Here is a 27456-nt window from a genome sequence, read left to right as displayed (position 1 = left end):
TGATTGTTTCTCCTGTAACCATGTCTAGATCGTTTATAAACCAAGTGCTCTTCTCTGAGGATATTTACATTTTCCAGTGTTTTCCAAATGCATTATGTGGGTGCTACCCTTGGAAGTTTCTAATAGTGTGGAGATCAGAACTTTAAAATCTCCCTTTGTCTGGATTTAGGCTGATAGCATTACAGATTTAAAAAAAAAATCAGATTACATAAGTGATTAATATTTAGTTTCTGATAAATTAAAACTTTAAGACATTTTCACAGAAACTGCTATCAATTAGGTCTTTCCTGGATTAGACTATTATATCAAGCAATTAAATATTTTAATCTAAATGCAAATCAATTTATTATTAGTTAAAAGTCTCTCTCCTCCTTTTGTTTGTTTCAGGCCATTGTTCATAGTTTGTCAATCCACAAATTAGTAGCTCTTTCTAGTTTTGAATCATCTGAAAGTTTGAATAAGCAGGTCCAATGACAGAACCCTTTAGCCCAACTCTGAAGACTTTCCTAAAACTGGCATTATATAATCATCCCTAAGTTAATTTGCTAAACTAAAATTATTTAGTTCTGTCATTTAGCGTACAATCTTGAGAGCACCCATACCTGGCTGCTTCCACAGTTATTTATTTAGTAAGCAAAAGTTCATTTGTTAATAATCTGAGTGGGGTACTTAAAATGCATGTGCTTGGCAGACAATATTAATCATTATGAGGATTCTGGATGCCTATGATACTATCTGTCCAGGTGGACTGATGCAGGAATCATTGCTCTGGCCTGGAGGCAATATACTCATTCACTGAGTAGTAGAAACATTGTGAAATGCACACGAGAAATCTTGATTTGCCTTGTTGTCTCAGAAGATTGAAGAAGAGCTTACTGGACTTAATTCTGACGGCAAAAGGAAATCTGACCCACCCAAAGGCTATGCTCAGTCTTCAAGGGATTCTCTGTTTTTGCTTTGTCCCATAATCCAGCAATTTTATAAGAGATTTCTGAAACTATGAAAAACTGATAAGAAATTCAAGGACTTCAACAATAGGGGAAGGAAAAAGAATAGTCATTGGGAGGAAACCTAATACAAAGGGAGTTTTGAACACTGGGATCCATGTTGAGGGAAGTGGACCAGGGGTTGAGGGTAGAGGGAGAAGGGGATTGTTCAGTTCAGTTCAGTTCCAACTCTTTGCGACCCCGTGGACTGCAGCCTGCCAGGCCTCCCTGTTCATCACCAACTCCCAGAGTTTACTCAAACTCACGTCCATTGAGTCAGTGATGCCATCCAGCCATCTCATCTTTTGTTGTCCCCTTTTCCTCCTGCATTCAGTCTTTCCCAGCATCACGGTCTTTTCCAATGAGTCAGTTCTTCAGATCAGGTGGCCAAAGTATTGGAGTTTCAGCTTAGCATCAGTCCTTCCAACGAACCTTGAAGACTGATTTCCTTTAGGATGGACTGGTTGGGTCTCCTTGCAGTCCAAGGGACTCTCAAGAGTCTTCTCCAACACCACAGTTCAAAATCACCAGTTCTGCAGGATACAGCATGCTTGGGGCTGGTGCACGGTGATGACCCAGAGAGATGTTATGGGGAGGGAGGTGGGAGGGGGGTTCATGTTTGGGAACGCATGTACACCCGTGGTGGATTCATGTCAATGTATGGCAAAACCAATTAAAAAAAAATAAAACAAAAAAACAAAATCACCAGTTCTTTGGCATTCAACTTTCTTTATAGTTCAACTCTGACATCCATACATGACTACTGGAAAAACCATAGCCTTGACTAGACTGACCTTTGTTGGCAAAGCAATGTCTCTTCTTTTTAATATGCTGTCTAGGTTGGTCATAACTTTCCTTCCAAGGAGTAAGCGTCTTTTAATTTCATGGCTGCAGTCACCATCTGCAGTGATTTTGGAGCCCCCCAAAATAAAGTCTGACACTGTTTCCCCATCTATTTCCCATGAAGTGACTAAACTGGATGCCATGATCTTCGTTTTCTGAATGTTGAGCTTTAAGCCAACTTTTTCACTCTCCTCTTTCACTTTCATCAAGAGGTTCTTTAGTTCTTCACTTTCTGCCATAAGGGTGATGTCATCTGCATATCTGAATATTTTCCCAAGACCACAGACAGCTTGGACAGTTGAGCTGAGTCTTCTCCCCTTCAATTGATATGCATTACTGTGAGAGACCAGGGCAAAGCAGTTACCACTCTCAAATCTGACCCCAAATATTTGGACTCCTTCAGCATACTAGGCAAGCCAGTTACAAGGGTCCTAGCCTCCTTTGGAAATACTTGCCAACTTACTAGAAGTATGGAAGATGGGAGCTTTGAGTTAAAGGATCATATTTCAGATAAGTTGTAAAAACCAAGGAAGGGCACTTCTTGTTGAAAATGTGTACACGTCCCAGTACAGGTTTTCAAAGTATGCCAATGACAGAAATACCACTGGAAGACCAGGAAAAGTACCCTAACTAAACTAAAACTAAAAATGATGGACAACCTAAACCCAGTCTAAGAAGAATCCTTAAGTATCAGGGAAATGGAACAAAACTGGAGGAATGAATCCTGTGTAGTTTTCTTTTCACAGCATACAGGTTTCATTTAACTTCATGAAATAGAACACCTACAGAAAAAGTCACATTGTAATCCCTTGATCGATCGGAGGCTGAGAGTTTTCATAAATCAGAAAATAGGAAAACATTCTTTTAGAGCATGGGGTAATATACTTTGAGATTTCCTAAGAAACTGTTCTAAATTCAACCATCTTCCTCTATTCATAGAAAGGCAGATATAGTTTCATCAGTTATGAAAATGATATCTGTGAGTATATTGGGAAAAGCTACTGAACCCCTAAAAAAAGTTATAATGACAAAAATGGACAGGAAAGGAGGATGAGAATAAAGGGGAGATTTGGGAAAAATCGGTGGTAGAATATGCATTTAAACAGGTGTTCTCATAAGTAAATTAGGTATAGTCAGAGAGGAAAAAACATGTTGAAAACAGCACAAGCCAGAATAAAATGTTGAAAACAGTACATACAAGCCAGAAAAACTATAGATTTTCTTGAACCATATTTGTTTAAAGTAGTAGAGCCTTGGACAGTGATTATAGGTGAAAATGTCACTGAAGCTGAACTAGATGAAGAAAGTCTGTTAAAAATTGTAGCGACTTGAATTGTGAATATCAACCTCCTCTTCAGCTATAAAACTGATTAGAGGAATCATCCGTCAGCCTGGGGGTCAGAATATAGCCAGACAATTCATATACCCTGTTGTTTTCAAAGTTTTAAAATATGTATCTTCTGCCTTATATGAGAATGAGTGAAGGAGAAGTTGTCCATGGAGATTTTCTAAAAATAATACTAGAGAACAGAGAAAATTTAACACAACTGTGGAAATGCAAGATAGAGGACTTCTGTTTCCCATGACATGGCAGAGATTAGAGATACTCTCCAAGTTTAGAATGCCTAAAGATGCTGAATAATTTATTTAAATGCTTTGCTGAGTTAGTGGGAAAGTAAAAGAAATAATCAAAACCTAGCAATGACAAGAACGTTTTGGACAGCATTTTACACAGGCATATGTGTATCCCTAGTTGTCTAGAGCTTAGACTTTCACTGAACTGAAGACTGAGCCCTTGTAAGCTGGGGGGCAAGTCAGATCTGAAACTCCTGCACAAACCAAGCGTCACTGAAGGACAACATTCTGAGTGATAAATTAAGGGAGAAAACAATACCACAGGGGATCCTTTCATGTCCTGGATTTGATTCTGAGTATATGGCGTAAATCTTCTGCAAGAATTCCTAACCCCAAGCTTACCTTTACATGTATCTGGGACCAAAATTAGCAACAACTGTAAGATTTGAAAACTAACCTCCAGGTTGAATACCTACTCTAAAGTGGTGTCAAGATTTAGTTGTCCAATCAGGTCTCTGAAAGAATCAAATGAAAATCTTCTCTATGGGATTTTATTAAAAATTTCAGAACTCAAAAATTACTGTAAATAAATCCCAAGGAATATGAACTTTTAAACACACACACACGTACACAAACATGCACACAAAGAAACCACCATGTGCTAGTATCAGAAGACACAGGAACCACAAAACAGAGGTTAAAGGTTGAGTATACTGGCATTGTCAAAAATAGAATGTAAACATTTTTTCAGTAATTGATAGTCAAGCCAACAAAGATTAAGTAAGAATATGAAATATTTGAATAACAATTAGCAGTACACTCTAGAACTACAGAGTGGTTATTTATTTTCAACATTCATGACACATTTGAAAGTTTGATGACATAAAGCAAGACTCAAAAAAATAAAAGGATTAGCATCCTAGAGAACACAATCTAAGAACAAAATAATTTAGAAATCAATAACTAATATCATTTATTTGGGGGGAAAAGACCCATGGATCAAAGATAAAGAGGAAATTAAAAGTTACTTATAGGGAGGGAGGTGGGAGGGGGGTTCAGGAAGGGGAACACGTGTACACCCGTGGCGGATTCATGTTGATGTACAGCAAAACCAATACAATATTGTAATTAGCCTCCAATTAAAATAAATAAAATTTAAAAAATAAAATAAAATTTAAAAGTTTAGGGAAAAAAAAAATATAAAAGATATCAACAACTCATAGTCACCCAAAATAAACTAAAAGGGAGTTGTTACCTGGAAAAAAAAAAGTTACTTGTAACTGAATAATATTGAACTACTGCTACTGCTAAGTCGCTTCAGTCGTGTCCGACTCTATGTGACCCCATAGACGACAGTCTACCAGGCTCCCCCTTCCCTGGGATTCTCCAGGCAAGAACACTGGAGTGGGCTGCCATTTCCTTCTCCAATGCATGAAAGTGAAAAGTGAAAGTGAAGTCGCTCAGTCGTGTCTGACTCTTAGCCACCCCATTGACTGCAGCCTACCAGGCTCCTCCATCCATGGGATTTTCCAGGCAAGAGAACTGGAGTGGGGTGCCATTGCCTTCTCCGAATATTGAACTAATACACATTAAAATGTGTGGGTCGAGGGGATTTATGGGAATTAGTGGCTGTAGAGTCTTAGGATACTGAACACTCGGCAGAGAGAGAAACTGAAAAGTAAAACCAAAAGCCCAAGGATAATATTTGTAACCAGACTAAACAATATTTCCCCAAATCCTGAAGTACAAGTACCGCTACTCCAACCAGAAAATGAGGATGGTATCAGTGGCTATCTAAAGAGAAGAAAACAACTCAAGTTTTGCTAAGGTCTGAAAGAGACGGAGCAGAACTTTCAAAATAGAACTGAAAGAACTCCTAAGGCAGGCCCCACGCTCAGGCGGAACTGCTAGCACTGCAGTCCAAACTGAGCAGGATAAAGGCAATGGAGATAAAAGGAAGAGAAGGCTCGGACAAGAGTAGAGGAGACAAATGGGTCCAGAAAATCTCTCAGAGCAAGTTACCATATTTTTAACCACACCATGAAAATAATAAAAGAAGAAGCTCTTTAAAATTAGAAAATCTACCCTGAACCATATATTTTGAAACTGAACAACAGGAATGCACTGAAGCTTAATTCTAGAACATAAAAATGAGCAACAGGAAAGTAATGAGCTCAAAACTTGCAGAAAGTTATTATATGAAAATATAGAAAATAGAACAGAATAGCAAACCTACAGGCACTGAATGCACACTAGAGCGATGTACCCATGAAACAAACCCAAACTGCAACCTACTATGAGCTAGTGTATCAGCTTTAATTTCCTGACTTTGATGGTTATACTGTGGTTATATTAAACAAAGTTCTTTTTAAAAGGCAGTACAGTTTAATGAATGAAGGCGTGCTGAAGCATCAGGTTGGCAACTTACACCCAAATTGCTTTGGAGAAAAAAATCTTTGTACAGTGCACACAACCATTTTGTAAGTTCAGAACTATCTTAAAAAAAAAAAAGAAGATGAAAAGAATTTTGTGAGAAATATTGAAGCTGCACAAAGAAGATACAACATATTAATAATAGCAGTCCCTTAAAATCACTGCAGATGGTGATTGCAGCCATGAAATTAAAAGATGCTTACTCCTTGGAAGGAAAACTATGATCAACCTAGACAGCATATTCAAAACCAGAGACATTACTTTGCCGACTAAGGTCCATCTGGTCAAGGCTATGGTTTTTCCAGTAGTCATGTCTGGATGTGAGAGTTGGACTGTGAAGAAGGCTGAGTGCCGAAGAACTGATGCTTTTGAACTGTGGTGTTGGAGAAGACTCTTGAGAGTCCCTTGGACTGCAAGGAGATCCAACCAGTCCATTCTGAAGGAGATCAGCCCTGGGTAGTCATTGGAAGGACTGATGCTAAAGCTGAAACTCCAGTACTTTGGCTACCTCATGCGAAGAGTTGACTCATTGGACAGATTCTGATGCTGGGAGGGACTGGGGGCAGGAGGAGAAGGAGACGACAGAGGATGAGATGGCTGGATGGCATCACTGACTCGACGGACGTGAATCTGAGTGAACTCCAGGAGTTGGTGATGGACAGGGAGGCCTGGCATGCTGCGATTCATGGGGTCACAAAAAGTCGGACACGACTGAGCGACTGAACTGAAGAAACCCAAATCATGGATGCAAATAAATATTAAAAACTGTAGATCAAGGAAATTTTTCTGAAAAAAAATTGAAAATATATATGAGAAGAGTAAACCATGTTTTGAGAATATTAGCCTAGAATAACCAATGCTGAGACATATACAAACACAATCATTGTCCTTTAAAGAAAAATTTTTTACGTATCCAGGCAAAAACAGCCTATGATTTATAATGAAAATTAGAGTATCATCAGAATTTTTGACAGCAAATCTTTATGCTGATAAAAGACTAACATTTAAGATACCATTTAGTTTAATAGAAAGGAAAATATGAAGGAAGGGTTTATATCCAGCAAAACTGACTCAAGTAAAAATATCAAAAAAGTGTTATAAACACACAAGAACTCAGAGAACCTTGTTCTTATGAGCTCTTCCTGAAGAGTCTTCTAGAGGAAAATCTAAATGATTAGAGAAACACTGATAGAAGAGTTGCCGCGTGGCCTCTACACAAAGGTCCTATCATCTTCATTGCCATCAGCAAGCTCAGCTCCATAAGAACCTCTTTTATTATCAGTCCTGGCCTCAGAGAAGAAGCTCCGGTGAACTTTATTCCCGTGCATTTTCCACAAGCGCATTCCCTATGGCCTTCGTCAAGAATATGTAAATTATGTTTCAGTGGAACGTAATCGTCTAGCAGGCCTTCTAGTTGTTCAAAGTGTATCCACTCCAGCATGCCTGATTCCTTGAGACTTCTAATTTCTTTGTCTCCCATCTGTCATAGCAAGTCTGGCATTTCAGCAGCTCAGCTGGTGAAGAATTCTGCAGGAGACCCTGGTTCAATTCCTGGGTTGGGAAGATCTGCTGGAGAAGGGATAGGCTACCCATTCCAGTATTCTTGGGCTTCCCTTGTGGCTCAGCCGGTAAAGAATCCGCCCCCAATGTGGGAGACCTGGGTTTGATTCCTGGGTTTGACCCCCTGGAGAAGGGAAAGGCCACACCAGTATTCTGGCCTGGAGAATTCCATAGTCTGTATAGCATAGTCCATGGGGTCACAAAGAGAAGGACATGACTGAGCAACTTTCACTTTCACGTGAACTACTGCTTTTTCAGTCCTTCTAGAAGCCCTTCTGGGTTTCCCTGGTGGCTCAGTGGTAAAGAATCCACCTGCCAATGCAGGAGACATGGGTTCAGTCCCTGGGTTAAGAAGATCCCTTGAAGAAGGAAATGGCTACCCACTCTAGTATTTTTGCCCGGGAGATCCCATGGAGAGAGAGGAACCTGGCTGACTACAGGCCATGGGGTTGCAAAAGAGTCAGACATGACTTAGTGACTACACAACAGCAGAGCCCTTGTAGTAAGGAGTGTGGAACACCTCCTGAGGTCCTTGCCAGTATATTTAAGTCCTGTGTCTCAGTAGAATGCTTCCAAATAACTGAATCATTCCCTATTCAATTTTATATTCTAGACTCCTGAACAATACTCTCAGAATCCAGTCCCACGTAAGCTTCTTCTGGAATACTCTGGCTAGATCTTGAAGTTCCCCTTCCTCCCTTACCAGGCCTAGCACATCTAAGCCCTCCTGGGTTTTGCCTGGTGGCTTAGCCAGGAAAGAATCCACCTGTAATGCAGGGTTCAATTCCTGGGTTGGGAAGATCCCCTGGAGAAAGAAATGACAACCTACTCCAGTGTTCTTGCCTGGGAAATCCCATGGACAGAGAAGCCTGGCGGGCTACAGTCCTTGGGATCGCAAAGAATTGGACAACTGAGCAGCTAACAGTAACGATCCTAGTTCTAGGCATAGTGAATGGCTAGCACAGGAGACAGGGCAGCTGCTGGGAGGCATGTGTGTTACGTTGCAGATAAGAGCTCTGTACCCTCTTCCAGCAAGGGGGTGGGGAAGAAGCTAAGGGCACCATGCTGACTTTTAATATGAACGAGTGGTCTATATTTGCAAGCTCAGAAACTTCAGAGGAGTCTTGAGTCAAAATCTTTAGACCCAACCAGTAACTCAGATGTCTCTACCCCATGTTTCAAGCCCCAGATTTTCCTAAATATGGCTTCAATTTTGTCATAATAGCTCTACCTGGTTATGTATTTAGCTAACTTTGAAATTCAGCATCTCTGACTGCTATGTGATAAGAAGAGATAACTTCTTTGTAAGTGTGCAAAGAGGCCTTCTCACTTTTATGATTGATTTTCAGGTGTCTGTTACCCTCAGCAGTTCCTTATTGTTATGGACCATTAATGCTGTAATCCAATCCTCTAATGCTGTCCAGTTAATGCTTTCCAATCCTGTAATCTCATAGCTACTAATTTCTCCATAGGTCTCAAACAACTGATACATTATTAGCCTAGTGCATTCTCTTTCCTCAGTGCATGTGTGTGTGCTAAGTCACTTCAGTCATGTCTGACTCTTTGCAACCCTAAGGACTGTAGCCCGCCAGGCTCCTCTGTTCATGGGATTCTCCAGACAAGAATCCTGGAGTGAGTTGCCATGCCCTCCTCCAGGGATCTTTCCAACCTAGGGATCAAACTTGTTTCTCCTGTACTGGCAGGTGGGTTCCTTAAGACTAGCGCCACCTGGAAAGCCCCCATTTCCTCAGTACATTTTCCCAATTCATCACAATTGAAAATTGTTAACAAATGGATTATCACCTGTGCCAGGGGCTGTTGGTATAAAATCTACCATCAGTGATGGGATCTTCATTGCCAGATAAGCAGTGAGTGATTCAGCTTCAGAGTATCATTTTATTGCGTGCTTTCTCTGATCACTTCTAATACTAACTTTTGTAGGTTGGGTTCTTCAGAAGCATAAGCAGACACTGAGATAGAGATTGAGGTACAAAGTACTTGTTAGGGATCAACACCTGTGAAAGGAAGTGAGAGAAAGCAGAATTGGGCATAGGAAAAAGTCTAAATATGCAAGCCCAACAAAGTCTTGCTCAACTTGGCAGGAAATTCTGGTGATAGGAAATTCTGGAGCTAGTCCTGACCATCAGAGTGTCTGCCATTAGGTCAAAGAGGCCAGGGCTTTGAATCCAACCTCGTATAATGAAGTTGAGCCTGCGTTTGTTTTTGTTGTGTTGGCAGGCAGATTCTTTACCACTGAGCCACCAAGGAAGGCCCAAGCCTTCATTAGGAAGGGCATAACTTCAGGAAGGCAGCTCTCTGCAGCTGAGGCAGATCCAGCTGTAGGCTGTCTACAGTCCAGCTCCCTGCAGCTGGGCAGCAAGTCCTTCCTTGAAGGGAATCTGGGTCATAGATCTCTGGGACTACACAAATATGTAATGGCTATAGCCTTTGACAATCGCTATTTAGGATGACCACAACAATTGGATTAGAACGATGATAGCATTTTTGTTGTTCAGTTGCTCAGTTGTGTCTGACCCTTTGCAACCTCATGGACTACAGCACACCAGGCTTCCCTGTCCTTCACTATCTCCTGGGACTTGCTCAAACTCATGTCCATTGAGTTGGTGATGCCATCCAACCATTTCATCCTCTGCTGTCCCCATCTCCTGCCTTCAATCTTTCCCAGCTTCAGCATCAGTCCTTCCAATGAATATTCAGGTTCAGGGTTGATGTAAGAACAGACTTTTGGACTCTGTGAGAGAAGGCAAGGGTGGGGTGATCTGAGAGAATAGCACTGAAACATGTATATTATCATATGTGAAATAGATCACCAGTCCAGGTTTGATGCATGAGACAGGGCGCTCAGGGCTGGTGCACTGGGATGACCCTGAGGGGTGGGATGGAGAGGGAGGTGGGAGGGGTGATAGCATATGAAAATATATTTTAAAATCATAATTGCTGGTGATAGTAATATTTTTATTCTGAGGCAAGTATGTGTGAAATATGAGATAAAGCAAATGAGTAGTACTGGGATGCTGTAATTATATTACTCTCTGTATCCTTTTTAAAAAAATTTTTTTTATTTTAATTGGAGGCTAATTACTTTACAATATTGTGGTGGTTTTTGCTATACATTGACATGAATCAGCCATGGGTTTACATGTGTCCCCCATCCTGAACACCCCTTGCATTTCTCTGATAATGAGTGATGTTGAGCATCTTTTCATGTGTTTGTTAGCCATCTGTATGTCTTCTTTGGAGAAATGTCTGTTTAGTCCTTTGGCCCATTTGTTGATTGAGTCATTTATTTTTCTGGAATTGAGCTATTACTGTCTGTATCCTTGAGGAGAAAAACAATTCATATATATATATATATATATACATATATATTATGATGATTGGAACTGAAATTATTGCAGTTAGAAATTAAGAGAGTAAATCAATAAAGCTTAAGCTTAGTCACTATAAAGAATTATAATATTAAAAAATCTCTGACAAGACTGATCAAGAGAAAAGGAGAGATGATATATGTAAGTAATTCTGCTTTATTGACTATGCCAAAGCCTTTGACTGTGTGGATCACAATAAACTGTGGAAAATTCTGAAAGAGATGGGAATACCAGACCACCTAACCTGCCTCTTGAGAAACCTATATGCAGGTCAGGAAGTAACAGTTAGAACTGGACATGGAACAACAGACTGCTTCCAAATAGGAAAAGGAGTATGTCAAGGCTGTATATTGTCACTCTGCTTATTTAACTTCTGTGCAGAGTACATCATGAGAAATGCTGGGCTGGAGGAAGCACAAGCTGGAATCAAGATTGCTGGGAGAAATATCAATAACCTCACATATGCAGATGACACCACCCTTATGGCAGAAAGTGAAGAGGAACTAAAAAACCTCTTGATGAAAGTGAAAGAGGAGAGTGAAAAAGTTGGCTTAAAGCTCAACATTCAGAAAACGAAGATCATGGCATCCAGTTTCATCACTTCATGGGAAATAGATGGGGAAACAGTGTCAGACTTTATTTTGGGGGGCTCCAAAATCACTGCAGATGGTGACTGCAGCCATGAAATTAAAAGACGCTTACTCCTTGGAAGGAAAGTTATGACCAACCTGCTGCTGCTGCTGCTAAGTCGCTTCAGTTGTGTCCGACTCTGTGCGACCCCATAGACGGCAGCCCATGAGGCTCCCCCGTCCCTGGGATTCTCCAGGCAAGGACACTGGAGTAGGTTGCCATTTCCTTCTCCAGTGCATGAAAGTGAAAGTGAAGTCGCTCAGTCATGTCCGACTCTTAGCGACCCCATGGACTGAGGCCCACCAGGCTCCTCTGTCCATGGGATTTTCCAGGCAGGAGTACTGGAGTGGGGTGCCATTGCCTTCTCCTTATGACCAACCTAGATAGTATATTCAAAAGCAGAGACATTGCTTTGCCAACAAAGGTCCATCTAGTCAAGGCTACGGTTTTTCCAGTGGTCATGTATGGATGTGAGAGTTGGACTATAAAGAAAGCTGAATGCCGAAGAACTGGTGATTTTGAACTGTGGTGTTGGAGAAGACTCTTGAGAGTCCCTTGGACTGCAAGGAGATCCAACCAGTCCATTCTAAAGGAGTTCAGTCCTGGGTGTTCATTGGAAGGACTCCAACACTTTGGCCACCTCATGCGAAGAGTTGACTCATTGGAAAAGACTCTGGGAGGGATAGGAGGCAGGAGGAGAAGGGGACGACAGAGGATGAGATGGCTGGATGGCATCACCGACTCAATGGACATGAGTTTGAGTAACCTCTGGGAGTTGGTGATGAACAGGGAGGCCTGACGTGCTGCGATTCATGGGGTTGCAAAGAGTCGGACACGACTGAGTGACTGAACTGAATTGAATAACATAGAAAGTGAAAGTACAATGAAAAATGTTTCTAATAAAATTTGAAAAGTTTTGTGAGTGGGAAAAAGCCCTGGACTAAATGTGAAAACTTATCAAACCGTTCCAAGAAAAAAACAGAAAATATGAATGTTCCTATAACCATTTAAGGAATTAAGTTTAGGGAGTTTTCCTAAAAACACCACATTCAGACTATTTTATAAGCAAGTCCTCTAAAGTTACCTCTATCATCACTTCTTTTCAATATTTTGCCAGTGCCTAGCCAGTAAATCGGAGAAGGTGATGGCACCCCACTCCAGTACTCTTGCCTGGAAAATCCCATGGATGGAGGCGCGTAGGCTGCAGTCCATGGTGTCACGAAGAGTCAGACGCGACTGAGCGACTTCACTTTCACTTTCACTTTCATGCATTGGAGAAGGAAATGGCAGCCCACTCCAGTGTTCTTGCCTGGAGAATCCCAGGGACGGGGGAGCCTGGTAGGCTGCCGTCTATGGGGTCGCACAGAGTCGGACACGACTGAAGCGACTTAGCAGCAGCAGCAGCAGCAGTCACCAGTAAATGGGCTTCCCAGGTGGCTCAGTGGTAAAGAATCTGCCTGCTAAGCAGGAGATGCAGGTTTGAGCCCTGAGTTGGGACGATCCCTTAGAGGAGATGCAACCCACTCCAGTATTCTTGGCCTGGGAAATCCCATGGACAGAGGAGAGTTTGGCGGGCTATAGTCCATGGGGTTGCAAAGAGTTGGAGACGACTTAGCGACTAAATAGCAGCAGCAGCAGCCAGTACGTAAGACATTAATTATAAATGAAACTTATAAGGTTTAGAAAGGAACATGTGAAACTATTTTCAGATGATAATATTATCAATATAGAAAACTAAAATATATAATCTATAGGAAAAATATTGAAATTAATAAAAGATTTATGAAGTTTGCCAAATATGTAAATGTCTCTTGTGTGTCTATACAATGGCAGTGCCATTACACGCAGATTCTTTACCAGCTGAACTACCAGGGAAGCAATATCCAGTTAGGGAATGCATTGAAGTTTGAAGGGAGACCAATTCATTGCACCTTTCCTCCCAACCTAGTTCCGAACCAGGCAAAAAGAGTAGGCAGATAGATGCTGAAACACTATTGTAAAAAATGTTGATTGTGGAAAATATGGTTTATATCTGTGTATATGGAGAGATTCATAACCCTGAATTCCAGAATTAGACAGCCTTATCCAGTTAGTCACTAATAGCATAGGAACTCCAAAGGCCTCTTCTATATGAGAAGAGTTATTTCTGTTAAGCTTTATGCATGGCTTAGGATAATCAAGACCACATGTTCTCATAGATAGAGTGGCTCCCAGGAGCAAGAGAAGGGACTGGGAAAAACAAGCTAAGTTTATCTTTCCAAATCATTAATCAGATTATGTTGCTTCTTCTCCCTCAGGGCCAGCATGAGTGAGGGGTGGAGACAGGCCAGGATTATTTCACAGGTGAAGTTCCTTCCTCATAGAAATTCTCAGAGCAAGAAAGGAGTTGCTCCTTCCTCCCCACAAAAATGATTTTATAATATTATCCTTCCTGCATACACCAAAAAAATTTCAGCCCCTAGGAGGAGATTTAGTGAAAGATATGCAAAATCTTTCTGTAGAGATGTATAAAAATTTGTTGAAAGACATTGAGGAATACTTGAATACTTGTCCATATTTATTTGACATGAGACATATCATGTTCACAGACAAGAAGACTCAACATTATAAAGTTGCTAATTTCCTTAAAAATGAATCCATGGGTTCAATGTAGTGTAATGAAACTATGAACAGGGGTTTGAGGAATTTGAAAAGGTATTTTTAAAAGGAATGTGGATAAACTAAAAGTCATAAATAGCAAATACATGCCTGAAAAAAAAAAATGACAAGGTAGGAGAACTTGTTCTGCCAGACCAAGTCTTATTTCAAACTGAGACAAGCTCCCGAGACAGAATGGTTTGGATAAAGGGATGGGGAAATAGCCCAAATGGAACAGGAAAGAGACTCCAGGAAAGTAAAGCAAAAGTCACTCAGTCGTGTCTGACTCTTTGTGACCCCATGGACTATACAGTCCATGGAGTTCTCCAGGCCAGAATGCTGGAGAGGGTAGCCCTTCCCTTCTCCAGAGCATCTTTCCAACCCAGGGATCAAACGCAGGTCTCCTGCATTGCAGATGGATTCTTTCCCAGCTGAGCCACGAGGGAAGCCCAGACAAACGTTTACGTATCTGATTAAAAAAATAAACCATTATATGACAAGTTGGCATTGAAGATCAACTGGGAAAAGATGACCCATTTAAGAGATATCACTGAGACGACTGTTATTTATGTGGGAAAAGAACTGACTCTTATCACATATACACAGATGCAAGACTTCAAAGGAAAACTAAAATTGTTAGGGAAAAATAGAGAAAAATGTTTTTTGACTTTGGGAATAGCAAAGTATTTCTTAAAAGATATTCAAAGGAGCAGACTTTATAAAAATTAGATTGATCAATTGGACTGCATTATAACGAAGAACTTTTTCTTTCAAAAGAAAGTTAAAAAGTCATAAATTGTTAGAAAATAGTTGCAACTTATCAACCAATAAAGAATTAGTATCTAGCTTATATCATAAACTGGAGAAGGGAATGGCAACCCACTCCAGTATTCTTGCCTGGAAAATTGCATGGATGGGGGAGCTTGGTGGGCTACAGTCCACAGGATCACGAAGAGTTGGACACGAATGAGTGACTAACACACACACTTATATCATAAACATAGCACATTAGAAAAAATGGATGGAGGACGTGAACAAGCATTTCACATTAAAGAAACAACACTAGTCAACTAGCTCAACTTCATGAGGAATGTCACAATTAGGAAGCACTATCACCTAGATTTATAAAATTAATAAATATTTCAGTACTGAGTACTATCAAGGATATGGAAGAATGGAAACATTCAGACACTGCTAGTTCTAGTATAAATTGATGCAGCTTCCTTGGAAAACTCTATGGCATTCCTTGGTATAAAGACATGAATATGTTGTGATGTAAGAATTTCACATCAGTATATATTTCCTCTAGAACTTGCACAAGTGCACCAGAAACCATGAGAAAGATTATAGCCTTATTTGTAACAGTAAAAACTGGAAACAGTACAAAGTCCCTCAACACTAGAATGGCTGAATAAATTGTTATACATTCGTGTAATGGAATACTATACCAAAGTAAAAATAAGTGAACCAAAACTATATGCACTATATAAATTTCATGTTGAGTTAAAATTAAAAGTCATCAGTTCAGTTCAGTTCAATCGCTCAGTTGTGTCTGACTCTTTGTGACTCCATGGACTGCAACACGCCAGGTGTCTCTGTCCATCACCAATGCCCAGAGCTTGCTCAAACTCATGTCCATTGAGTCAAGGATGCCATCCAACCATCTCATCCTCTGTCGTCCCCTTCTGCCTTCAGTCTTTCCCAGCATCAGGGTCTTTTCCAGTGAGTCAGTTCTTCGCATCAGGTGGCCAAAGTACTGGAGTTTCAGCTTCGGTGTCAGTCCTTTCAATGAATATTCAGGACTGAAACCAGATTGACTGGTTTGATCTTCTTGCAGTCCAAGGGACTCTGAAGAGTCTTTTCCAACACTACAGTTCAAAAGCATCAATTCTTCAGCACTCAGCTGTCATTACAGTCCAACTCTCACATCCATATATGACTACTGGAAAAATCATAAAAGTCATGAAGGAGTACAAATACTTTGATTTAGTTTTCATAAAGATAAAAAGACCCAAGATTCTAGGCTGCCTTTAGTTCTGGTAAAAGAATTACATGTACCAACTGGATATGCTGGGGTTCCACATTGGGGTTTGAGACCAAAGCCTCAGAGGAGAAATGTACATTCCTTCATTCATTCATTACTGAGTTCCTACTCTGAGTCAGGCACTGAGGGGAAAAGTGACAAAGTAGACTAGATGTTTGTCCTTATGGATCAATAGGAAAGACAAAATTAAATGATTATACAAGTACATATATAGCGACAAAATATGCTAAGTGCTGTGAAAGGGAAGGAAAACAAGCAATGAGAGTGTAGTGAGAGCCCTTCATGGAGGATTCACATAAACTACTTAAGTTGAATGTTACTAACACAGTGCCTGCCACGTGGAAAGTACCTAATGTAAGTTTTGAGCGATTGCTACTTCTGCCTTCTCTGTTCATTCAACAATATGTATCAAGGATATTCTCTGTGCTAGGTATTATTACAGGTCCTGGAGACGCAGCAGCATCTCCTTGTAGAGGTATGGCCATAAAACCAAACAAGTAAGTAACTTACATACTACATTGAAAGGCACTGAGATCTATTGAGAATGGTAATGCAGGAAAGGAGAATTAGTATTGGGAGGGTGTTGGAATTTAGAATAAGGTATTCAGCAAAAGTTTTGTCTCCTTAAGAATGTGACATTTGAGTAAGGTTCAAAGGTGGTATGAAAGTGAAAAGTGAAGTGAAAGTGCAAGTTGCCCAGTCGTATCTGACCCTGTGTGACCCCATGAACTATACAGTACATGGAATTCTCCAGGCCAGAATACTGGAGTCGGTAGCCTTTCCCTTCTTCAGGAGATCTTCCCAACCCTGGGATCAAACCGAGGTCTCCCATGCTTCAGGCAGATTCTTTATAGCTGAGCCACGAGGGAAGCCCAAGAATACTGGAGTGGGTAGCCTATCTCTTCTCCAGTGGATCTTCCCGACTCAGGAATTGAACCAGGGTCCCCTGCATTGCAGGTGGATTCTTTACCAACTGAGCTATCAGGGCAGCCCAAAGGTGGTATAGGAGCCACACACACACACACACACACACACACACACACACACACAAAATTATCAGTCTACAAAGGAAATTGTAGATACAGGTAAGGGGAAATTGAGGCCCAATTTAGTTAAGAAGAAGTAGTTACTTTTAGTTCAAATTTCCAAGCCTAGAGAACATTCATCCTAGAATGTATATAGAATTACTCACACTGAAACAGAAACATATAAATATCTGTCTCTTAAAAAATAGGAAAAGGTAGATTCTGGCTTTGACCAGCAGTTCAAATTTCTCTGTGTCCTTGGTAGAATTTTAGAATGCATAACAAACAGGTCAATGAAATGAAAGAATATGTTTTTCTGGAATTCTCTTGCTTTTTCTATGATCCAACGGATGTTGGCAATCTGGTTCCTCTGCCTTTTCTAAACCAGTTTGAACATCTAGAAGTTCTCAGTTCACATACTTTTGAAACCTTGCTTGGAGTAGTTTCAGCATTATTTTGCTAGCGTGTGAGATGAGTACAAGTGTGCGGTAGTTTGAACATTATTTGCATTAGGCGATTTCTTTGGGATTGGAATGAAAACTAACTTTTTCCAGTCCTGTGGCCACTGCTGAGTTTCCCAAATTTGCTGGCATATTGAGTGCAGCACTTTAACATCTTTTAAGATTTGAAGTTGCTCAGCTGGAATTCTATCAGCTCCATGAGCTTCGTTCATAGAGATGCTTCCTAAGGCCCACTTGACTTCTTATTTCAGGATGTCTAGCTCTAGGTGAGTGATCACACCATCATGATTATCTGGGTCATGAAGATCTTTTCTGTACAGTTCTTCTGTGTATTCTTGTCACCTCTTCTTAATATCACCTGCTTCATGTAGGTCCATACAGTTGCTGTCCTTTATTGTGCTCATCTTTGCATGAAATGTTCCCTTGGTATCTCTCATTTTCTTGAAGAGATCTCTAATCTTTCCCATTCTATTGTTTTCCTCTATTTCTTTGCATTGATCACTTAGGAAAAGGTCAGTTTTCATTCCAATCTCAAAGAAAGGCAATGCCAAAGAATGTTCAAACTACCACATAATTGGACTTATTTCACACGCTGCCGAAGTAATGCTCAAAATTCTCCAAGCCAGGCTTCAACAGTACAAGAACTGAAAACTTCCAAATGTTTAAGCTAGATTTAGAAAAGGCAGAGGAACCAGAGATCAAATTGCCAACATCCATTGGATCATAGAAAAAGCAACAGAATTGCAGAAAAACATCTACTTCTGCTTCATTGACTATGTTAAAGCCTTTGACTGTGTGGATCACAACAAACTGGAAAATTCTTAAAGAGATGGGAGTATCAGACCACCTTACCTATCTCCTGAGAAATCTGTATGCAGGTCAAGAAGCAACAGTTAAAACCAGACATAGAACAATGAACTGGTTCAAAATTGGGAAAGGAGTATGTCAAGGCTGTATATTGTCACCCTGCTTATTTAACTTATATGCAGAGTACATCATGCAAACTGCCAGGCTGGATGAAGCACAAGCTGGAATCAAGATAGATGGGAAAAATATCAATAATCTCAGATATGCTGATGATGCCATCCTTATGGCAGAAAGTGAAGAGGACCTAAAGAGCCTTTTGATGAAGTGGAAAGAGGAGAGTGAAGAAGCTGGCTTAAAGCTCAGCATTTGAAAAATGAAAATCATCACCTCACACCAGTCAGAATGGCCATCATCAAAAAGTCTACAAACAATAAATGCTGGAGAGGGTGTGGAGCAAAGGGAACCCTCTTGCACTGTTGGTGGGACTGTAAATTGATATAGTCACTATGGAAGATGGTATGGAAATTCCTTTAAAAATTAGGAATAAAACCACCATATGACCCAGCAATCCCACTCCTAGGCATATACCCTGAGGAAATCAAAACTGAAGAAAGACACATGAACCCCAGTGTTCATTGCAGCACTATTTACAATAGCTAGACATGCTGCTGCTGCTGCTAAGTCACGTCAGTCGTGTCCGACTCTGGGCGACCCCTAGAAGGCAGCCCACCAGGCTCCTCTGTTTCTGGGATTCTCCAAGCAAGAATACTGGAGTAGGTTGCCATTTCCTTCTCCAGTGCATGAAAGTGAAAAGTGAAAGTGAAGTTGCTCAGTCATGTCCAGCTCTTGGAAGCAACCTAGATGTCCATCGACAGATGAATGGATAAAGAAGTTGTGGTGTATATACACAATGGAATATTACTCAGCCATGGAAAGGAATGCATCTGAGTCAGTTCTAATGAGGTGAATGAACCTAGAGCCTATTATACAGAGTGGAGTAAGTCAGAAAGAGAAAGATAAATATCATATACTAATGCATATATATGGAATCTAGAAAGATGGTACTGAAGAATTTATTTGAAGGCAGCAGTGGAGAAACCGACATAAAGATAGACTCATGGACATGGGGAGAGGGGAGGAGAGGGCAAGACGTATGGAGAGAATGACATGGAAACTTACATGACCATATGTATAATAGACAGACAGTGGGGACTTGCTATATGCCTCAGGAAACTCAAACAGGGGCTCTTCATCAACCTAGAGGTGTGGGATGGGGAGGGTTATTGGAGGGAGGTTCACGAGGGAGGAGACATATGTATACCTATGGCTGATTCATGTTGAGGTTTGACAGAAAACAACAAAATTCTGTAAAGCAATTATTCTTCAATTAAAAAATAAATTAAAAAAAAAAGACAACAAAGATCATGGCATCCACTCCCATCACTTCATGGCAAATAGATCGGGAAACAACAGAAGCAGTGGAAACAGTGACAGACTTTATTTTCTTGGGCTCCAAAATCAGTGCATATGGTGACTGCAGCCATGAAACGCCTGCTCCTGGGAAAAAGAGCTATGATAAATCTTGACAGCATATTAAAAAGCAGAGACAACTATGCCAACAAAGTTCCATCTAGTCAAAGCTACAGTTTTTCCAGTAGTCATGTATGGATATGAGAGTTGGACTATAACAAAAGCTGAGTGCTGAAGAATTGATGCTTTTGAACTGTGGTATTGGAGAAGACTCTTGAGAGTCCCTTGGACTGCAAGGAGATCAAACCAGTCCATCCTACAGGAAATCAATCCTGAATATTCATTGGAAGGACTGATGCTGAAGCGGAAACTCCAATACTATGGCCATCTGATGCAATGAGCTGATTCATTGGAAAAGACCCTGATGCTGGCAAAGACTGAAGACAAAAGAAGGGGTTGAAAGGACGAGTTGGTTGAATAGCACCACCAAATTGAGTGAATGAGTGCTCACTCAGTTGTGTCTGACTCTGTGTGACCCCACTGACTGAAGTCCACCAGGCTCCTCTGTCTTTGGGATTCTTCAGGCAAGCATACTGGAGTGGCCCTCCAGTATGCTTTCAATGCCCTCTTCCAGGAAATCTTCCAGACCCAGAGACTGAACCTGCTACCTGTCCTCTGCCATTTGTTAACTGAGTGACCTAGGGCAAGTCACTTAACCTCTCTGTGCCTCAGTTTTCTCATCAATAAAGTGGGAATATTAATCTTGCTTATATACTAGATAGATGTGAAGCTTATATATATTAACTCATGGAAAGTGTTTTGAACAGAGCCTGGCACATGCTAAACATTCAATAAACATTGTTAACTGTTGTATATTCTGTCCTGGGCTGTATGTATATATAGATTTTAATCTGGGGCTCTGATTAATATGCAGAAGTCACTTTCCTCATAAAGCCTGGAGAAACAGATGATATGTTAAAGGACAAAGTCAAGATTCAAAAAGATTTCAACAGGCTAAATGAAGTCTTGAAACTGTGAAGATAAAAATTTCAGAGGCAAATGTCTAGATCAGATCTATGCTTCAAAGAATTATTAAAATCCAGGATGAGGTAAAGTGACTTAGAAGCCAATTAGTGTACACACACACACACAGATTATACCATAAAATGCTATGATTGTCCCATAGTTTAAGGAACAAAGGATATAAGAGGTAATGATTCCAGTGTCCTCTGTACTCCACAGACCACATCCAGAGGACTTTATTCCTATCTGAGAGCTCCCTGCCTGCCTGCAAGACATCTTTAAGCAGAACCATGTCCACTGGGGCTGCTTGAATGGGGAAGATCTTCCCAATTCCACTGGGTATGGGCCAGGTTCAGGAAACTGGGACTGTTTAGCCCAAAGGCCTGACAACTGTCTGGACATATTTCAATGTCTGTCGTGGAAAAGAGAGATTTGATTTATCCTTTAAGGCTTCACAGGTCTGATGGTTTGAGTTACAGGGAAGTAGTTTGGGGTTAGTATGTGAGAGAGAATTAATAAGTAAGAGGTGGCAAGTGCCTGTCATTGGAAGACTCCCCCATCCCTCCCCACACACACATAGAAGAGAGAGAGTTCCTCCCCACCTCCACCTCCAACCTAGAGGGCCTGGTGATGGAGGAAATTCCTACACGAGGAGGGATATCTCACTAGGTGGCCTCTAAGGTTCCTGCTGACTCTGAGAGTTGCCATTCTGGAAATAGGGTCTGGTGGGTTTGGGAGAATTTTCTGAGAAGAAAAACATCTTATGAGTTTCCGTCTGGAGGGAAATGCATGGGGACATGGGGAAGATGTTGGTTCCTGGAAAGATGGCCATGAAAGGTGGCCACTGCCTGCCTTTACATCCCAGCCTGCTCCCTGGGAGTCCATCTCTTTTCACATCAGGGGAAATGCCTTGGAGACAAACCATTTTTGGAAAAAATAAAATAAAAGAGAAGTGAGGCTAGTGTGTGTGCTGTAGAAAGGGATCGCTTGTTGGAGAGTTTGTTTTATTCTCATCCTGTGGTTGTTTTCTGAATAGCTTGCCAGCAGACCTACTGGAGACGGCTTCTATGCTCTCAATTGAAAGTTTCCTAGCTCTACAGGCGCAGATGTTTTGGAAATCTAAACAGGCTGTCTGAAGCTGCTTTTTAAAGTGAAGAACTGTTTTTAAGTAATGTGGCAATCCATTTGAATGGAATATTTTAAAACAGTCCGTGTTTGTATAAAGAACAGTTTTAGCTCCGTGGCCTGAACATAACATCTTCGTGAAGATGATCAGAGCTTCGGCACCATTGAAATTTGGGGCCACAGAGAACTGATTCTACAACAAGGCAGGACTGGCTCACAGCAACCCTTTGTTTCCACCCTGGAGGATTTTTCTCCTGCCTTCTCTTGTTTCTGGGTGGATTTAATTAGGCGTCTACATTCCTGATCCTGACTGATAATACAGTTAAACCAAAAAAATGGGGCCTAGGTCTTCACCAAGCTTAACATTAAAATTGAGAAATAGTTTTAACCCACATGAAGTGGCTTGAGAATACATGTAAAGCAATTAACAGATGAGCAGGGACGTCCCTGGTGGTTCAGTGGTTAAGAATCTGCCTTGCAATGCAGGAGACACTGGTTTGATCCCTGGTTGGGGAACTAAAATCCCACATGCCACGGAGCAACTCAGCCTGTGTGCAACAAATCAGTGCAGTATCGAAAGATCCTGCATGATGCAACTGAGACCTGAGGCAGTCGGATAGATAAATAATAAATAAACAAACAAAAACAGGTGAGCAGTTCTGACTGTGGCCAGGACAGAGGCAAGCCGGGTTCACCACTGCAAGACAACTAATATTACGGCAGCTTCTTAGCAAACACAGTTACAGAGAGAGGTGGTTCCAAGCCTGTTACAGAAATCTCAAAATGCCATAGCTAACACAACTGCTCTACTTGGCGTCTGTCCTTCAGGAGGCAAATTAGAGGGAATATCAAGGAGGAACTTGGTATGAGCTTGCTGGCAGGAGGTTGTGTGTATCTCCTACTTGGCTTTGAGCAGAGATGGAAAGTAAGAATAGTTCAGACAACTGCACTCAATAATCCTGGTTAATTCATGCTCTTCAGATGAGTTGATACATACTGTCATTCAAGATTCAATTTTTTGAGTCTCTATCATTTATAGACCTAACATCTGCTAAATGTGTACTACCTGATTGCAAAAGGGATCTTATTCCTGTGGAGGAGACAGATTTTTGAACCAAAATTCCAACATGCTAGATGTATGGAATTAACCAAGGCATCCCATTTTCCAAAGGACAAAAGGAATTCTCCAGGAGTGCTTTTCTTGTCAGGTGTTTCAAATGGAATCTTAAAAATGACTTTATTTTTTCTGGTACATGGTGTTTTTTTTTAAAGGACAAAAAGGGAGAAAAATGATAGGAAGTGATAGACACTGTTTAGAAAAAAAAAAAAAACAACTCTTCTTTTTCCAGTAATAATTACCCATATGAAGGGACTATGTCATTATTTGCCCAATACCCTTAGGAACCTCGTTTACTGACTGCTTTCAGCATAGTGAAAATTATGTAATGGTGTGTGTACTGGGGGCAAATTGGACATTAAGACTCACCCCCTTAACTCTAAAGGCTTCCCTGCTGTGTCCACAGCTGAAAAGACAGGGGTTGCAGAAAGGAGGTTGGGTTTGCATGTAGAATTGTTACATTTTGTTGTTAAAGATTGCAACATTGTGCTGCTTGCTGCTATTGTTCCATCTCTGTCAGGATTTTTCCCCCATGACTTTCATTCTTCAGAAGGTGTTGGGACCATAGTCCCTGGTTTCAGGCTGGACCCACATCCTTCTCTCAGAGCCTGCTGATTGGTATTCTAGAGGACACTGTCCCTATAATGGCTGAGTATGTACATCTCGTCCAGTCTTAAACAGGGAGCCCAAGTAACCTGGCTCCTTCCTCCCAAACTTTTTCCCTTAAGTTAATAAATTATACCTGCTACCTAAATTTCTTTGCTCCCAGCCATCTGCCTGCACAATGAAAATTGATGATCAAAGTGAAAAGAGGGCTTTGGGGTGAACAATCCTGATCTGAGACCCTTTGAGTCTTCAGTTCAGTTCAGTTCAGTCGCTCAGTCGTGTCTGACTCTTTGCGACCCCATGAATCGCAGCACGCCAGGCCTCCCTGTCCATCACCAACTCCCGGAGTTCACTCAAACTCACGTCCATCGAGTCAGTGATGCCATCCAGCCATCTCATCCTCTGTCGTCCCTTTCTCCTCCTGCCCCCAATCCCTCCCAGCATCAGAGGCTTTTCCAATGAGTCAACTCTTCACATGAGGTGGCCAAAGTACTGGAGTTTCAGCTGTAGCATCATTCCTTCCAAAGAACACCCAGGACCGATCTTCTCTAGAATGGACTGGTTGGATCTCCTTGCAGTCCAAGGGACTCTCAAGAGTCTTCTCCAACACCACAGTTCAAAAGCATCAATTCTTTGGCGCTCAGCCTTCTTCACAGTCCAACTCTCACATCCATACATGACCACTGGAAAAACCATAGCCTTGACTAGACGGACCTTTGTTGGCAAAGTAATGTTTCTGCTTTTGCATATGCTATCAAGATTGGTCATAACTTTCCTTCCAAGGAGTAAGCGTCTTTTAATTTCATGGCTGCAGTCACCATCTGCAGTGATTTGGGAGCCCAGAAAAATAAAGTCTGACACTGTTTCCACTGTTTCCCCATCTATTTGCCATGAAGTGATGGGACCGGATGCCATGATCTTCGTTTTCCGAATGTTGAGCTTTAAGCCAACTTTTTCACTCTCCTCTTTCACTTTCATCAAGAGGCTTTTTAGTTCCTCTTCTCTTTCTGTTGGCTCATTTGTAAAGTAGACTGAATTAATTTAATGGGTACAATTTAGAAATGGTTGTTGTCGTGTTGTGTTAATCACTAAGTCGTGTCTGACTCTGCTGCGACCCCATGGATTACAGCCTGCCAGGTTCCTGTGTCCATGGGATTTCCCAGGCAAGAATATTGGAGTGGGTTGCCATTTTCCTCTCCAGGGAATCTTCCAGACTCGGGATCGAACCCATGCCTCTTGCATTGGCAGGTGGATTCTTGGCCACCTCCCCGCCACAGAAGCCCTTAGAAATGGTAAAGGGCTGTAAAAATACAAGGTGCTACTTACTACTGATCCCAGCAATTCTACCTCTTCTTTCTAGTCTCCAATGCCTACCATCAATATTTTTTAGAACCCTACTTGCCACCTCAGTTCTCCTGATTCATTAACATGCATTCCTTGCTCTTAGAAAGAAAATATGTTTGCCACTGCAGCAACCTGATTTCACATTCCTTTAACCCTTTCAGTGGACACTTATTAATCTCTCTGTGCCAGGCATTGTGCTGACGAGGCCTGTAGAGATCTATAAGAGGCAATCCTTAGTCTTCAGGTAATACTATAGAGGATGAGAGATCTGGGTTTGCCTCTTGGCTCTGATGTTTACCAACTGGGTGATCTTGGAGAAAACGCATAGTTTTTGGACCTCAGGTTTCTCGACCAGTGTTGTAAGGAGTAAAGGCAATAACATGCCTGATTGACCCATTTTGTTGGTCTTCTGTAAATGTTGGATGTTGTTGTTATTATGCCAGCTCAGCGACCTCCTGAAATTCCTTCATTGTGAACAGCTAATGCAGGAAAGGAGCCAGTGGCACCGTCTGTGGCAGACAGGAGGACTGTGTCTGAGAAAAGAAGGTGAACTACCCACTGGTGATGTCATGAAATATCTGAGAAGAATCTGGTGGGCAATACCAATTCATTCTTGCATTGGGTTCTATTGTGGCGGGTATGGCTGGGGAAGCACAAAAATACTTCAGGGTATGGCCACTCTCTTTCGGAGAAGGCAATAGCACCCCACTCCAGTAGTCTTGCCTGGAAAATCCCATGGATGGAGGAGCCTGGTAGGCTCCAGTCCATGGGGTCGCTAGGAGTCGGACATGACTGAGCGACTTCACTTTCACTTTTCATTTTCATGCATTGGAGAAGGAAATCACAACCCACTCCAGTGTTCTTGCCTGGGGAATCCCAGGGATGGGGGAGCCTAATGGGCTGCCGTCTCTGGGGTCGCACAGAGTCGGACACGACTGAAGCGACTTAGCAGCAGCAGCAGCAGCAGTATGGCCATTCTCTGAATTACCTGAGGATATCGGGCCACCTGTCTCCCTTTCTTCCCTTTCCATCTCCACCTACATGCACAGTGTATTTCCCATCTTTACATTTTGTCTTTCTGTTTCTGCTGTGAAACAGCAGATTCTGCCTGTGTTACAGTATAACTTTTACTTTCTAAAATTGTGTTAGTTCCTAGAAGATAGGGAATGTTTAACCAGTATTTAAGCCTCCTGCAATATTACAGGAGTGAGTGCTCCAAAAGTCTGTCACATATACTTAAACTGAACTTCAGTGAGTCCCCATTGATTGTCTTATCAAATTTAGTTCCAAACTCAGCTCACAGTCAAATCCTCCATGAACATCATCTTTCACTGCTCTCCGGGGCTGCTGTAGACAATTTTTCTTCCTTCCCATTTTCCTCTGGTCTTCTCATCTCTTCTGAAGATGCTGTTTTCCTCTTTACCGGATACTTACTCACTTACTTCACTTTTAATGTTGTGTTCAAGTCCTACTTGTGACACCAAGTCTTTTCTTATTATCCAACTCACTTGGATTTTTCATTCATTCATTCATTAATAGGTCATTTAGCACTTTGCCCATTTAGTCTTTATTGTAACACATACTTTCTTATATTGTTGTCCAGTTGTTGCGTGCAATTGTGATATGATGGGTATTAGTCCTGTTCAGCAGTATTTCTGGTTCTCTTCCTCGTGGGCCTTCAGGAGGATTGCACTTCCCTAACTCTTGTTAGTTACACCATGCTTCTGCCAATCCGGTCAAGCAGAAATGGCACGTGTCATTTACAGACAGAAGCTGAAGAGTCAGTGCGTAACTCTTTCTCTTCCTGCTGCTGTAGTGATCCTGACACTCCACACAGTTGACCTTCTGTCAGCCGGGATCCCTGAGGATGATATAGAGCAGAGTCCCACCTCCATGACTTATGAAAGACATGTACCATATAGGAGCATTGATTGTTGTAAGCATTGATTGTTTTACGTTTCTGGAATTAGTGTAACTAGGTGATCCTAACTGACACAGGTGTCTTGTCTCCTGAGCACAAGGCTAAGCACAAGGACTGGGTTTTCACTTGTTTCTACATGTCTCATGAGACCTTAAAGAGCACACATACCAGCCTCTTAGTGAGTGAACATGTTTTAATCCCATCACAACACCGTTCACTGGAAAGGGATAACTAATGTCTTCTAATACATTCATTTGTTTGAATCTCTTCTATAACTTCTCTGCCTGGGGTTTAGTCTGTTTAAACAATTCCAGTGACAGGAGACTCACTCCATCCAAGGCCATTTAATTTTTTTGGGAAAATTATGCCAGAAAGCTCAGTCTTATATTGATTCAAAATCGATCTCAGTGTAGCATCCTGTCCTGGTCTGAACTACCTCTCAAGATGTAAGGAAAACATT

Source organism: Budorcas taxicolor, chromosome 3 (genome assembly GCF_023091745.1).
Source record: "Budorcas taxicolor isolate Tak-1 chromosome 3, Takin1.1, whole genome shotgun sequence".
Lineage (NCBI taxonomy): Eukaryota > Metazoa > Chordata > Mammalia > Artiodactyla > Bovidae > Budorcas > Budorcas taxicolor.
Note: the sequence above shows the minus strand (reverse complement) of the source record.